Source organism: Nicotiana tabacum, chromosome 6, assembly GCF_000715075.1.
Source record: "Nicotiana tabacum cultivar K326 chromosome 6, ASM71507v2, whole genome shotgun sequence".
In the NCBI taxonomy this organism is placed as follows: domain Eukaryota; kingdom Viridiplantae; phylum Streptophyta; class Magnoliopsida; order Solanales; family Solanaceae; genus Nicotiana; species Nicotiana tabacum.
The window spans coordinates 172,023,482-172,037,799 of NC_134085.1; the positions used below are offsets into that span (position 1 = coordinate 172,023,482).

At 38.1% G+C, this 14,318-nt stretch overlaps 1 long non-coding RNA gene across 1 annotated transcript; it reads left to right on the forward strand.

Moving 5' to 3' along the window:
- The first annotated feature begins 236 nt into the window (after window positions 1–236).
- LOC107766647 (uncharacterized) lies at window positions 237–3,902 on the forward strand. Its single transcript, XR_001643749.2, has 2 exons — window positions 237–907; window positions 3,637–3,902. It is a non-coding gene; the product is annotated as an uncharacterized LOC107766647 (long non-coding RNA).
- The last annotated feature ends 10,416 nt before the right edge of the window (window positions 3,903–14,318 follow it).

Sequence of the window (14,318 nt, forward strand, 5' to 3'; positions counted from 1 at the left end):
TTATAGTGTATTGTTTTAGGAAAGAAATCAACATTTTTAGTCTTGTAAAGCTAAAGGACCATTTTTAAAGACAATTTTAGCCCAAATAGAAGCCCAAATCTGAGCCCAATCTTTTGACCCATCAGCCATTTTTGAGAAATTAATCCAAGCCATTCATTTCATCCCTATCTAAGGGCCAAGATCATTTATTTTAGGAGAAGACCTAAAAAAAACCCATAGGAGCTACTTCATCTTCTTGAACAAGACAAAAAAAGCCCTAACCCATCTCCTTCTTCAACCAAGACACAAGCAACCTTCTTCAACCAAGACACAAAAAACCAACAGTAACCAAAGAGACCCTAAAACCAACGGCCCCTGCTTCTGTCAACCAGCGAACAACCACCGGCCGCCGCTCCCACCAGCAAACACCCCTAAGCACACTCCAACAACAACATCCGACACTCCTTCTTCTTCTTCACACCTTCAGAAGCAACTTACTCCATCAGCATATCACCTCACAAAACAACCTGAAACATACACACACATATACAAGAACAGAAAACAGAGGTAGGGAGCGAAAAAACAAAAAGGAAACGTGACAGAATCTTGGAACGAGAAATGAAAAAATAGTTTGAATTTAGTTCTTGGTTCAAGTTTTATTTTCCATTTTTAAAAATCAGAAAACAAAAAAAAGTATGAAAATGTTTCCATCCCTTTCCTTTTCAATATCGGATTTCTATTTCAAAAACGAAGTTTGATTGATACGAGGTCGAGCTGGTCTCAGTCGTCGTTCGGGATCCGGTTCACGTTCTTGCTGATTTGTTTTTCGGCTGCTACTCAATTTTTGTTGCCGAATTCTATTGCTCTTCATCCGGACAAAACTGTAAACTCGAAGCTTCTCTAATCTGAAGGAAATCTACTCATTGAGGTTCACCCCTTCCTCCGTTCTTAATTTAATCTCAGATTTTTATTATGTGAGTAATTTGTGTTTGCTTGCATAATATACTTCAATTGTTATTCTGTGAATACTTTGCTATGCTAGGTGAGGTCAGTTCAAGTTCAATCTTTAATTTAATCTCCAATGGTAAATTTTTGAATCTCTGTTTTGCAAATCTACGCCAATACGCGCTTATATAGGTCATGAGAGCATAAACATGTTTTCTACCAATAGTGATTAATCGTCTTTTGGTAGATAAGCTTCGTGCCAATCGTTCCTTTTCCCTTTCTTTACAAACTTTTGTTATCTGCTGACAAATTAGGGTGTTGTTAACTAGTAGTATCATATCCAGTTTAAGACATGATTTTGTGAGGTTATTTAATGCTAGTAATTGTTTTGGTCATGAGTTAGTAATATTATGAAAATAAATTGCTTAAGTTTCATTTGGAATCGGTAAGCCTTCTACTCACTGGTTCATTGTGGAGCTTAGCATGGTTTAGGCAATATTAGGACGTTTATGCACTTTTAATTCGAGATGAGAGGTCGTTCCCTTTAGTTAGTTATATTTCGGGGAATGCCCCGAAGGGTTTGTATATATTTTATCCGGGTATGCCCCGAAGTATTTGTATTTGGAGGCCGAAAGTTAAACTCGTAGTATTTTTATTTTATTTTCATTTTCTTTTATTAGGTGGGGACGACCTCGAGCCTCTTGTGTGTTTACTTTTCTTTTCTGTGTTTATTTTTACCACAATTCGAATATTTTAAAAGCCGACTAGATCAAGTACGCAACCGTGACTATCACATGACTTGGGGAGTGCCTAACACCTTCTCCCCGAGTCAAATGAACCCCCTTACCCGAATCTCTGGTGCAGATTTAGTTTTGGAGTCTCAAGTGTTTTAAAAGGAAAAAAAATTATTTTTAAATAAACGGTGACCTGACACACCGAAATCAAATGTCAGGTGGCGACTCTGAGTTAATCCTTTTGAACACGAATTTTTGTCACTTTCTAATTGGAAAACCCTTTTGAGCTTTACAAAAAATTTTTATTTATTTAAGAGGGTTAGTGTGGTTTTTTTTTAAAAAAGGTGTGACATCTCTGGCGACTCTGCTGGGGACCTTGCAGGTTCGAGCTGATACTTGATCTTGTTGGCTTTTAGGATATTCAGTTGAGGTTTTTGTTTTCTTTATATGCTTTGTTTATTTGCTTTGTTTGCCTTATTTCCCTGTTTTGTTGGTTATTTGTTTATCGCTTTACTTAATATGTTACTGCTTTATAAACTGTCATCATTTGCATTACCATGGGTCTTCTTTCTGCAACAAGTCTCGGAGTACGCGTCGCGTGCACGAACTCTTTGTTGAGTCACCCTTAATTTAGGAGGGGGGCAGTCGGACGTATGGAGTGGGTGGAAAGCTTGAGCAGCCATCGTCGACCATACGCTCCCCCGAATTGCCTTGTTAGTGAACCCCAAACTTAGGTCAGCCTTTAGGTCATTTTTATTTGCATCATGTTATTCGAACCTAGTAGGGCTCGGACCCAGGCACTGTGTCCCTTTGTAGGAAGCCTATCCAAATTTTGTCAAAATGGGTCTGTGACCCAAAAAGACATTCAATCATTCTCATGTGATATATGTTGCATCTTTGAGGGTAAAATGGTCATTTGGCGGACCGATGTTTGGGAAAGAAGGGTGAAAAATGAAGCAAGTAGGGCTCGGTTATATTTTTCTTTCACGACTTTTTCAAGAAAAGACAAAAAAAATTGAAAATAGAAAATCCAATTTTTTTTTTACACTTTTCCATTATTTTCCAAAAATTCAAAAAAATGAAAAACGAAAAATCCAAAAAAAAAAGATTTTACACTTTTTCACTATTTTCCAAAAAATTCAAAAATAAAAATGAAAAAGAAAATCCCAAAAGATTTTACATTTTCAATCATTTTTTCAAAAAAAAAAAAGAGAAGACAACAGACAAAAAAATATATTTTTCCAAATTAGTGTCATTTCTTAAGCTTTCTCTCATCTCTAATCTTCCCGAACTACGCGAACCTGATTCTCGTCTTTCGAGATGTGATACGTAGGCAACCCACATAGGGTTCGGTCTTCCTAGTGAGTCTTAGGTTCTTGGCTTTGCGGGGTCTTAGCCAAATCTTGCATGTCTGGCCACTTTTGGCCATGTCGGCCATTGTTGCAAAATGGGGTCATTTTCGCAAAAGTGGTTCAATTACCCATATCTTAGGATCTTGAGTCCACAACTAGGAGTCATATTACTTTAAGGCACGTCCTTATTGAGTTTGCATCTTTCGCCACTTTTGGCCACATCGGTCATTCTTGCAAAATAGGTCATTTTCGCAAAAAGTGGTTCATGACTCATGTCTCTGAATCCTGAGTTCGCAACTAAGTGTCCCACTACCTTAAGGTCCGTCCTTTTGAGTTTGCATCTTCAGCCACTTCGGGCCATATCGATCATTTTTGCAAAATGGGGCATTTTCACAAATTAATTTTGGGCCATGATATTCGTAGTTTGAATCCATAGAAGCCTTAGTGAGGCATTTTCCTTGTCCATGAGGTCAATATTGTTGAGTTTGCATTAATAGCCACTCTTGGCCATGTAGTTTAATTTTCAAAAATAGCCTAAGCTTGTCTTGCATGTGTCTAATAGGAGGTGTGGTCTCACATAGTGTCTCGAGTCATTTAATCTGTTTGGTCTTATTTTTTTCATTCAGGTATGGATTCATTTACCAGGATTTGATCATGACAAATACCCCAGGACCATTCTAGTCAAGACCATTGCATGCACGAGCTGCTTGAGGAAATTTTTTATTTTTTAGTCTATTTTATGTTGTCTTTTAATTATTAGTCTTGTACAGTAGTATCGAGTCTGTCAGTCTAGTTAAGATTGTCGAGTCTTTTGTTATAGTACTTCCTTTTTTTTTGTATTTGAAAAACCAAAAAAAGAGTTATAAATGGAAAATCTAAAAGATTTGTTTTAGTTTATTTTATCCATCATTTTTTTCCAGAACTACGCTTGATCTGATTCATGAGGGACATGATACGTAGGCAACACATAGGGTTCGATCGAATCATTATTAAAAACAAAAAAGAAGAAAGAAAAAAAAAGGAAAAAAGAAAAAAAGAAAATGAAGTTGTGGAACGTGAGAAATAGGAGGAAAGAAAAGTGCGATGATCAGAAAGAAAAGAGGGGAAAAGAAATGAAAAACCAAGCAGTGTTAGTAAGGAAGATGAAGAGGAAAAGGGGCAAGAAGAGTGAAATTGGGATGATGCCATATGACCTTCGTACCCTCGAAGTCATTCTAGAACCGTTAATTGTTGCTAGGGGCATTGCACGGAATGTGATATTTCTATTTGATAAATGCTCTAACGCTAACATGTTGGCTTTGTTTTGCTCCTCTTTGTTACTTTCATTGTTATTATAACAGAGGGTGGTTAGTTTGTGGCACTTTGGTGATTCGTCCATACAGCACCAGAAAGCATAAGTCAATCATGGCTAGCAAAGAAACAGACACTGAGGTTGTGCACCCACCAAGGGAGATTGTAGAATCAGAATCGGAACTGAAAGAGGAGGTTCGGAGGTTGAAACAACAGATGGCAGAAATATATCAGTCTTGGGTCAAGGGGCATCCTCCACCTTCATTCCCCACTAACTACACTGAAAACCCTGCAATCATCCCACCACTATCACAAGCCCAGGTTCCCACAACCGTCAACCTTTCCCCTCAACTGGCACCGGGTTTTACCCCTTACAACAATTACCCTAGCACTTCCTCCCAAATGTTCTATGCTCCACCAGCCAAAATAACCTCATACCCTGCTCCGGCATCTGCTCCTATTTTTGTAGCTCCTCCACCAACTACTCTTCCTCGATCCACTAGCGAGACTGTGTTCAAAGTCCATGATGCCCAAGGAAAGAGAACCAAGGAAAGTTTTAGGGAGTTTTGGTTCAGATGGAACGAACAAGTTGCTCGGGTCAGTTCTCCGATTGATAGAAAAGATGTTGTCGAGCCTCGCCAACGACATGATCCAGTGGGCATTCCTGCTAAACGCTTTTAGCCTCAATACCGACCCCATGAATATCCTCGTACTCCAAATAATGCTCCCCAATGCTACTTTCTTCCACAAAATCCCCAAAGTCATACCTTACCTCCCCAGTACTCTATCTACAATGCACCGTTATATGCTCCACACTCACAAAACCCGCAACGACTTGCAACGCATCCACAAATGTCTTACCCACCTCTACAATCATATCAACCCCCTACCCGAAAGAGGTTCTAACCAAGGCCGGAGTACAAGATGAGAAGGCAGCAGCAAAGAGAAAAGTCTTTCACTCCAATCGGAGAATCCTACATAAGCTTGTTTGAAAAGTTAAAACAGTCTAGCATGATTGAGCCGCTCATCAGCTATACTTCGGACCCATATGCAAAAGGTTTTGATCTTACTGGACGGTGCATGTACCACTCTAATGTCCAAGGGCATAACATTGAAGATTGTCGTATTTTGAAAAGGGAGATAGAAAGAATGATTTAAAATGGGATAATTGTAGTCCAAGGCAGTGACACCCAGAACATTGCACAGAATCCTTTACCTGCACATAATGATGCACACTTTGTGGGGAAGATACGTGGTGACAGGGAATATAAGAATCCTCTTGGGAACTTTCCGACTGAAGTTCATGCTATTGAAATTGGTAAAGGTCCCAGTAATTTTGATGCGCAACCCAGTGGCTAAGATGTCGAGCTTGGTAATTGGAAAGACACTCCTTTCTTGGCTAGCCAGGGAGGAGTTTTGGTGGTTTACTTTGTTGTCATTTCTGTTGTCCAAGTTATTTTTGGGGTTGCAATCCAGACATTGTCTTATTGGCCCAAACCCTTCTGCTTCTTATTTTCCTAGTTCGTTTAGTAGTAGTAACTCGTCTAGTGTTATCTAGGATTGTTCCAGGGTTGCAACCCATGACTATTTTGCTTGTTTTGTTCAAACCCTTTTCACCATCTGTCTAATGCAACTTCCTGTTTTCTATTAGTTCTAGTCAGTTTTTGTTTAGGTTACTTTTCCTTTTATAGTCCTTTTTAGCCTGACTCTAGTGACATGGCATGCACGCATAATTCTCAGCCTGGTCTTGAAAGTTAGTTTAATCATGAGGCAATGACACGGTTTTGAATATGATAAAAGAGGCATTTGAGGAAACAAGTAGAGATTCACACATTCTGAGATGACCTGAAGCTTGAATTGAGTGAAACTGAGGCAGTAGTCTGCAAAATCAAAAGGTTGATAAGGGCATACAACAAGGAAATGTCTCTCAAGCAGTTTGAGGTAAATCAGTCAGTGCTGAAATGCATTCTTCCACATCAAGATAAGGTTGAGTCAAGTCTGTTTCGAACTGGCAAGGATCATACATTGGGACAAAGGTATTGCCCGTCGGCGCTTTCTGTTTGTGATGATTTCATCAATAGATATTGTGCATGATTTCTTTGATTTTCTTCAATTGCACGTTTGTACTTGGCATTTTTAAAGTTTGGTATGAAGGAGGCATTTTATTCTGCTACCCCAAACACTTTTATCTTTTGCTACCCCTTTTTAGCCTTAATTTGTTTTGTTTCATACCCCTCTTTTGGAATTAGAAATAGAGCTAGGAACTAGAAAAGGAAAAGAAAAGAGGAAAAGAAGAAAAAAAGGAAAAGAGAAAAAGAAAAAAAAAGAAGAAAAAAGAAGCAAAAAAGAAGGAAAAAGGAAAAAAAGAAAAGAAAAGAAAAAAAAAGGAAAAGAGAAAAGGAAAAAAAAGAAAAGGAAAAGAAAAAAAACTAAATTTGTGTTTGAACTACGTTCGACCTGATTCTTGTCACCATAAGATATGTAGGCAGCCTAACGGTTCGGTCACACAAAATAAAATATGTCATAATTCCCCGAAGTCAAGAGTGGGGCAGATTTTCTTAGAAGTCCCCTCAAAATAAAAATCCAAAAAAAAAAAGCAAGAAAATCCCTAGACTCCAGAAACTGGGGCAGAAGTTTTAATTTTGCCAAAAGAAATGATTCCAAAAGTTGTAATTTTGAACGTTTTTCATCTTAAATTATTTTGAGCCTTCATACCATCCTTTCTTTCCAACCCTGTCCAAAGGCCTACATTACGGTCCAAGGAAAGACCTTCTGACCAATCGTTAAGGATGCCAAATCAAGTGTGTGGGTATGAGCTCCCTGCATCATGGGTAATACCATTGTTCTCACCACAACGAGAGAAAATGATAAAATGAGAGAGTCTTATCGGTGAAAACCCTCAGGGGCACCGTAAGGTGACGGTGAGTTGAGAAAAGAGCAAAATGAGATAAGCTTGATGGTGAAAACCTTCAGGGCACTACAAGTCGACTGAGGATTGTGGATCAAATGAGACAATTGAAGCGTTGAAGCCCAGTTTCACAGCGAGGAGGTACAACAAGAGTTGAATATTAGACTTGCTTGAGAGATTAGGCCACTTAATCCAAATGTGCATGTCATGATCATTAGAGTTGGTATCCACATCTGATAAGTTTCTACTTCGTCATTTTGTTGTTAGGTATCATCTCTTTCCCTTGTCCCTTATTTTGTTTCTCTCGTTTTGATTGAGTTCTTTCTTGCGTCTATTTGGTCAGAACAAATAAAGAAATGACTTCAAAATCTACTACCAGCTTTTCAATTGCACAAAGCGGAGTCTGGCTAGCACATCAAAGTGGCATAAGTCAGGAAAAAGTGGTATGCGCATTGAGTTGGTAACAATCAACATGCTTTGGAATTCATGTGAAATGCAAGGGTTCAGTAAATGTCAATTCATGAGCAAATTGCAACAAATAGAGGATGTTGGGAACGAATGGAGCAGAGGTGTTTTCTGTGATAAAGGTTGAAAGAAAATTGGCAGTCGATAACAGTCAAGGTCGTCCAAGTTAAAATCAAAAGTTATCTTGGCAAGTGGCGGAAGCAGACGCTCGGCAATGATGCCACAAACTAAACACCACGTTTTCAAACTAACAAGATTTTTCTGAAACAGGGGCAAGAATTTTTTTTAATCCACAAGGACCTACCATGGAAAAACATGGTTCAAAGAGCAAGAAATTCTGTTCAGAATCCTCCAAGATGAGAGCATGGCTCAGGTAAGTTCATTCTCAGTTCTCATCACCCTCTTGGATAATGGAATTTAATTTTAAAAGTTTTCATGACCCTCCTGGATAATGGGATTTAATTTAAAAGCTTTCAGGACCCTCCTGGATAATGGGATTTAGTTTTTAAATTCTTAGGACCCTCCTGGATAATGGGATTCAATTTAAAAGTTTTCAGGACCCTCCTGGATAATGGGATTTAATTTTAAAAGTTCACAGGACCCTCTTGGATAATGGGATTTAGTTTTTAAATTTTCAGGACCCTCCTGGATAATGGGATTTAGTTTTTAAATTCTTAGGACCCTCCTGCATAATAGGATTTAATTTAAAATTTTCGGGACCCTCCTGTATAATGGGATTTAGTTTTTAAATTTTCAGGACCCTCCTGGATAATGGGATTTAATTTTAAGTTTTAGTGTAAGTTCTCCCTTTAGAAAATATAATTTAGCTTTAAAGTTATCACTCTTAAGATGAGATTTAATTTGAAGTTTTCAGGGCCCTCCTGGATAATGGGATTCAGCTTTTAAATTCTTAGAGCTCTGTAGGTAACATGATCCGCTTAACACTCACAAATATGCCCAGATCCCAATCTGGGGCAGAAAAATTTCTTTTGTTTTGTTGAAATGTCAGGCGCCCACCTGGATAATGAGGGAATACAATTCAAGTTCTGGTCATCAGGCACCCACCTGGATAATGAGGGAATACAATTCAAGTTTTGGTAGTCAGGTACCCACCTGGATAATGAGGGAATACAATTTAAGTTTTTGGTAATCAGGCTCCCACCTGGATAACGAGGGAATACAGTTTCAAGTTTTAGCAATCAGACGCCCACCTGGATAACGATGGAATACAGTTCAAGTTTTTGGCAATCAGGCGCCCACCTGGATAACGAGGGAATACAATTCAAGTTTTTGCTAATCAGGCACTCACCTGGATAACGAGGGAATACAATCAAGTTTTAACAATCAGGCACCCACCTGGATAACGAGGGAATACAAGTCAAGTTGTTGATAATCATGCGCCCACCTGGATAATGAGGGAATACAATTCAAGTTTTGGTAATCAGGCACCCACCTGGAGAACGAGGGAATTTATTTCGAGTTCAAGTCGTTGGCAGGCACCCACTGGAAGAACGAGGGAAGTCATTTCAGAATTCAATTCAAAATGTGAACTACTCAAGACATGGTTGAAGTTATGAGCACTGCATGCCCGGTCTTGATCCAAAGAAATCGTGCAGGAATGAATCAACACCTGCAGCTAGCGAACATCAAGGTTCAAATCAAAAAGTTTGCATGAAGAACCATTCAAGACTCAAGATCAAGCTTCAGTAGACTTGTGGATAGGGATCTTGTAACTCATAGCTGATAGGTTTGATTAGTTCTTTTAGATTTTGATTTGATGCAATAACAGGACCGCGTACCGGAACCTCAATGGAACGGCACTTCAATCGGCTCTCCGCCACGGTATACTCCATCACGTCATTCACTTCTGAACTACACGTGGCCTAATTCCTTTATAGTCAAGGGATATATAGGCAGCTCAGATACCAGGGCTCGGTCACATCCCCCTTTCTCTTAGTTTTGATCTTCCTAAATAAGGGTCGGGTCTAAAAACATGTCTAGTCGTTCTTTGTCTGAAAATACTTCGTATTTCCAGTCAAAGAGGGGCAGCTGTAGACATGTGATTTTTGACCCTCCCCAAGATTTTACATATTTTAGTACTTAAATACTTAGTTTAGGTCTAATATAGTTATTTCAACTAATTTTGACTCTTTTACATTATTTTTATAATAAAATTAAAAAATACAAAAAAATAGTTTCATTTTTCTCTACTTAATTAAGTTATTGGGTATTTTTAGAAGAATATTATTTTTTACCCATTTTTATTATAATCCTTGAAAATACCAAAGTCATAATATAATATAGTTCGTTTTAATTAATTAGTAATAATTTTACAATTTTATAGTATATTGTTTTAGAAAAGAAATCAACTTTTTTAGTCTTGTAAAGCTAAAGGGCCATTTTTAAAGACAATTTTAGCCCAAATAGAAGCCCAAATCTGAGCCCAATCTTTTGACCCATCAGCCATTGTTGAGAAATTAATCCAAGCCATTCATTCCATCCCTATCTAAGGGCCAAGATCATTTCTTTTAGGAGAAGACCTAAAAAAAACCATATGAGCTACTTCATCTTCTGGAACAAGACAAAAAAAACCCTAACCTATCTCCTTCTTTTTCAACCAAGACACAAGCAACCTTCATCAACCAAGACACAAAAAACCAACAGTAACCAAAGAGACCCTAAAACCAACGACCCCTGCTTTTGTCAACCAGCGAACAACCACCGGCCGCCGCTCCCACTAGCAAACACCCCTAAGCACACTCCAACAACAACGTCTGACACCCCTTCTTCTTCTTCACACCTTCAGAAGCAACTTACTCCACAGCATATCACCTCACAAAACGACCTGAAACATACGCACACACATGCAAGAACAGAAAACAGAGGCAGGGAGCGAAAAAACATAAAGGAAACATGACAGAATCTTGGAACGAGAAATGAAAAAATAGTTTGAATTTAGTTCTTGGTTCAAGTTTTATTTTCCATTTTTAAAAATCAGAAAACAAAAAAAAGTATGAAAATGTTTCCATCCCTTTCCTTTTCAATATCGGATTTCTATTTCAAAAACGGAGTTTGATTGATATGAGGTTGAGCTGGTCTCAGTCGTCGTTCGGGGTCCGGTTCACGTTCTTGCTGATTTGTTTTTCGGCTGCTACTCAATTTTTGTTGCCGAATTCTGTTGCTCTTCATCCGGACAAAACTGTAAACTCGAAGCTTCTCTAATCTGAAGGAAATCTACTCATTGAGGTTCACCCCTTCCTCCGTTCTTAATTTAATCTCAGATTTTTATTATGTGAGTAATTTGTGTTTGCTTGCATAATATACTTCAATTGTTATTCTGTGAATACTTTGCTATGCTAGGTGAGGTCTGCGAGCACGTGATTTTTGCCCTAAATATGATTATTCCCAAAATCCCAAACAAAATAATTTTTCTTTATTTTTACAATTTTTGTGCATTTCGGTATCATTTTCTGATAATTGTTGCATTCTATTTGTGCATGTTAATTTTTTATAAAATACAAAATTATGCATTTTTGCACTTAGGTTTTAGTTTTATGTTTTTTTTAGTATCAACTAAAGTTTAAGTTGTTTAGAACAAAACATGAAAATCACAAAATTAGTTCATTTTTGCATTTTAATGATTTCTATTGGGAATTTGTCATGAAATAGTTTTCAAGCAATTTTAAGAATTAATTAGTCTTCGTTTTGAAATAACTAGAATTTCATGTTTGTTTTACATCTCCATAAAAATTAGAAAAATTATAAAAATTGTAAAAGTAAGAAAGGAAAATAAAAAGAAAATAAGAGTAGAAATTTGGTCTTAATAGAAGACCCAAATTTGGGCCAATTTGTTGGATTTTTCAGGCCCAAATGCCCTAAACCTGTTGCAAACCAGTCCAGCCCAAACCCCCAACCCGGTCCGGTCCCTAGTAAGTCCAAACGACGTCGTTTCCCCAGCATTCAACCACGACCGTTGGATCTCATCAATCCAACGGTCCGGATCTAACTAGGTTGTTTGTATATAAATGTCCGAAAACTCCCCCTACCCCATTTGCCTCATCTTCCTCACCCTATCTATCCTCAATGAACCCTAATCCGCACCGCCATCAAACCCCTCGCCGGCGGTGAGCGTCACCTGCACCGTTCAAGCCCAAAATTACACCACTCGTCCTCCTCACTCCCCTCTTTCCGTTCCACCCACTGGTTCCTCTCGAATAAGGCCGGAGCTCGTCGAATCTTCGACTGAAGTTTCCGGTCAGATCGCAGGTTGATCCAAACTAGCCCAAAGTCATACCACACAATCCCCGGTCCTCCCTCAACACTAATCCATGATTATTTTCCTTCAAATCTTTGTGAAACGGCTCGAATCTTAGATCTAAGAATTTCTGGCCAAAACCCTAAACCAAAATCTTTGTGATTTCGAACCGTAGTATCCTTAACCATGTGTTCTCTTGTAAGAACACATGGTTAGGGATGTTATGCGTCGAAAATCTGAAAGGATTCAGATGTTAGTGACTGGCCGGAGTTCCTCGTGCTTCTGTGAGTTTTTCCTATTTCTTTTTACTCGCATGGTTGAAGTTTTAGTTACAGTTTTTGTTTCATTAAGTGTTCTGTTAATTTTATGATTTATTTGTATTAGTATAGTTCTGTCAATTACTGTTAATTCTGAGTTTGATATTTGAATGGTCGATTGTGAGTTTATTGGTTAAGAATTAGTCTAATTTCATTTAACGTTGATCATGTTAGCTCAAGCCCTGCTTTGATTAATCCTAGTTTCTGGTTTGTCTTAGTTTGATTAAGTGGGTGTATTTGAGCAATTGGGATTGGTTAGTTTAATTAGTTGATTTCTGAGTGCTAATTAATCAATTTCAGTTAGTTTTAGATTAAATTAAGGGATTGGTTATAGCTGTTAAGGATGAGGGTAGGATCAGTAACTTAGAAAAGCCTTCAGGGGTAGTCTGGGTATGGAAAAGGGTAGTTCTGATAGGAATAGTAATTTCAAAGCATATGAAAGGGCAGTATAGGTATTGTATGGGTAGAAGAATACCCTAGGGCCTTCTAGAATAGGATTTTAGTGCACATTTTAGCACAATAGGGGTGTTTACTTGTTTAGCAAGTCAAGAATAGAGGGACTAAATTGAAATAAGGGAGGGACTAAAAAGAAGGTCTAAAATCTGATCTATTCTCTTTGGTTGCCTATATAAGGGCATGAAATGCCTTGGGAAAGAGGGGGTTCTTCTTCTTCCTTCAGCTCTAAGCTCGAAAATCCCCACAAAAGGCTCTCCTCCCTGCTTTCAATTCCAGTTAGTAGGTCCATTCCAGTATTAAAAAAACATCAAAAAATGAAGAAATCAAAAACAATCTTACAGTTTCATTATTAGTTTTGGATTTCAGTTGGGTTTTGGGTTTAGCAGTATTGCAGAGGTGCTTAGGTTCAGCTGTGAGGGCTAGGAGTGCATTTGAAGTGTGTGTTGAATTGATCTGTGGAGGCTGTTTGTATTTCTGGTTTTGACATGTTCTGTGGTATATATTGTTGAGTTTGTTGTTGTTGTTGTTCAAAGTAGCTGACTCCTTTTCATCTCATATTTTCATTTATCCAGGTACACAATTGTACCCCTGATGAATGTGAGCTCAAATAGGCAGAAATGAATTATTTGAAGAATGAATGTACATGCAGAACTGAGTTCTGATTTAGCTAACTTCCGGATCTAAGTATTCAATGTTCAATTCATGGATATTGTTTAAAGTTTTGCTTGCTTTAGTGCTAAATGGACTATATGAACTGTTATATTTTAGAGTCATGTGAATACTATGAAGTGAACACCAATATTAGTTAATTACATGATAGATTGATAGCAATGTTGGCATGAATTGATTCGGAAATAGCTCGTTTGCTTCATGTTATTGAGATTGTGTTTATAGCTTGGTTTTACCTTGATGATGTCTAAGAAACTCACCAGAATGTCATTAGATGAATTAGCCTGTATATGAAGTGGGAATTCAATTGATTAACTTCTTTCTAAGTTAAGTAGATATGTACTATTTCCCCTTGGCTGATTATTGAATACTTGCAATAGCTTAGAGATAATTTCAAAGGGTTGTCGGGGTAAGCAAATCAAAGCCTCGCTGGGCTCAACGATAAGACATCTCAGGCTGTTATGCGAACAGCCTTCATGAGTTTGGGCTTCTCAAGGGATTCGATCCCAGGTGCTGAAGTCTGTCGCCTAGGCCTCCCTTTCGTTTGCCTGACCCAAATTTTGGGCCATTTCTGAGGCCCATCAGTGGTCCAGTCCATTGTAGAAGTTGGGCCACTGAACTTTATTTAGTTTACATATAATTAAGTTCTATTTTTAGGGATATTTGATCATTAGAAAATTGTAAGTTACTTTCAAAATGGTTTTTTTATGTTAGAAATGAACTTCGCTCAACACAAATCACGTATGCGGGCTGTCAACAATTGGTTATTAAAATGATTAGAATTTGGGATGGCCATTTAGCAAATTCCACGGTCTTCCCCAAAATAATATTACGTTAGAATCTTTAGGCGCGATTTTAATTAAAGTACCTTCTTAAACTCGGGTGCGCATTGATGCGACCCAAATCCAAATCTCGACGAAGTCGAAACGTGTTGACAACCACGGGTGC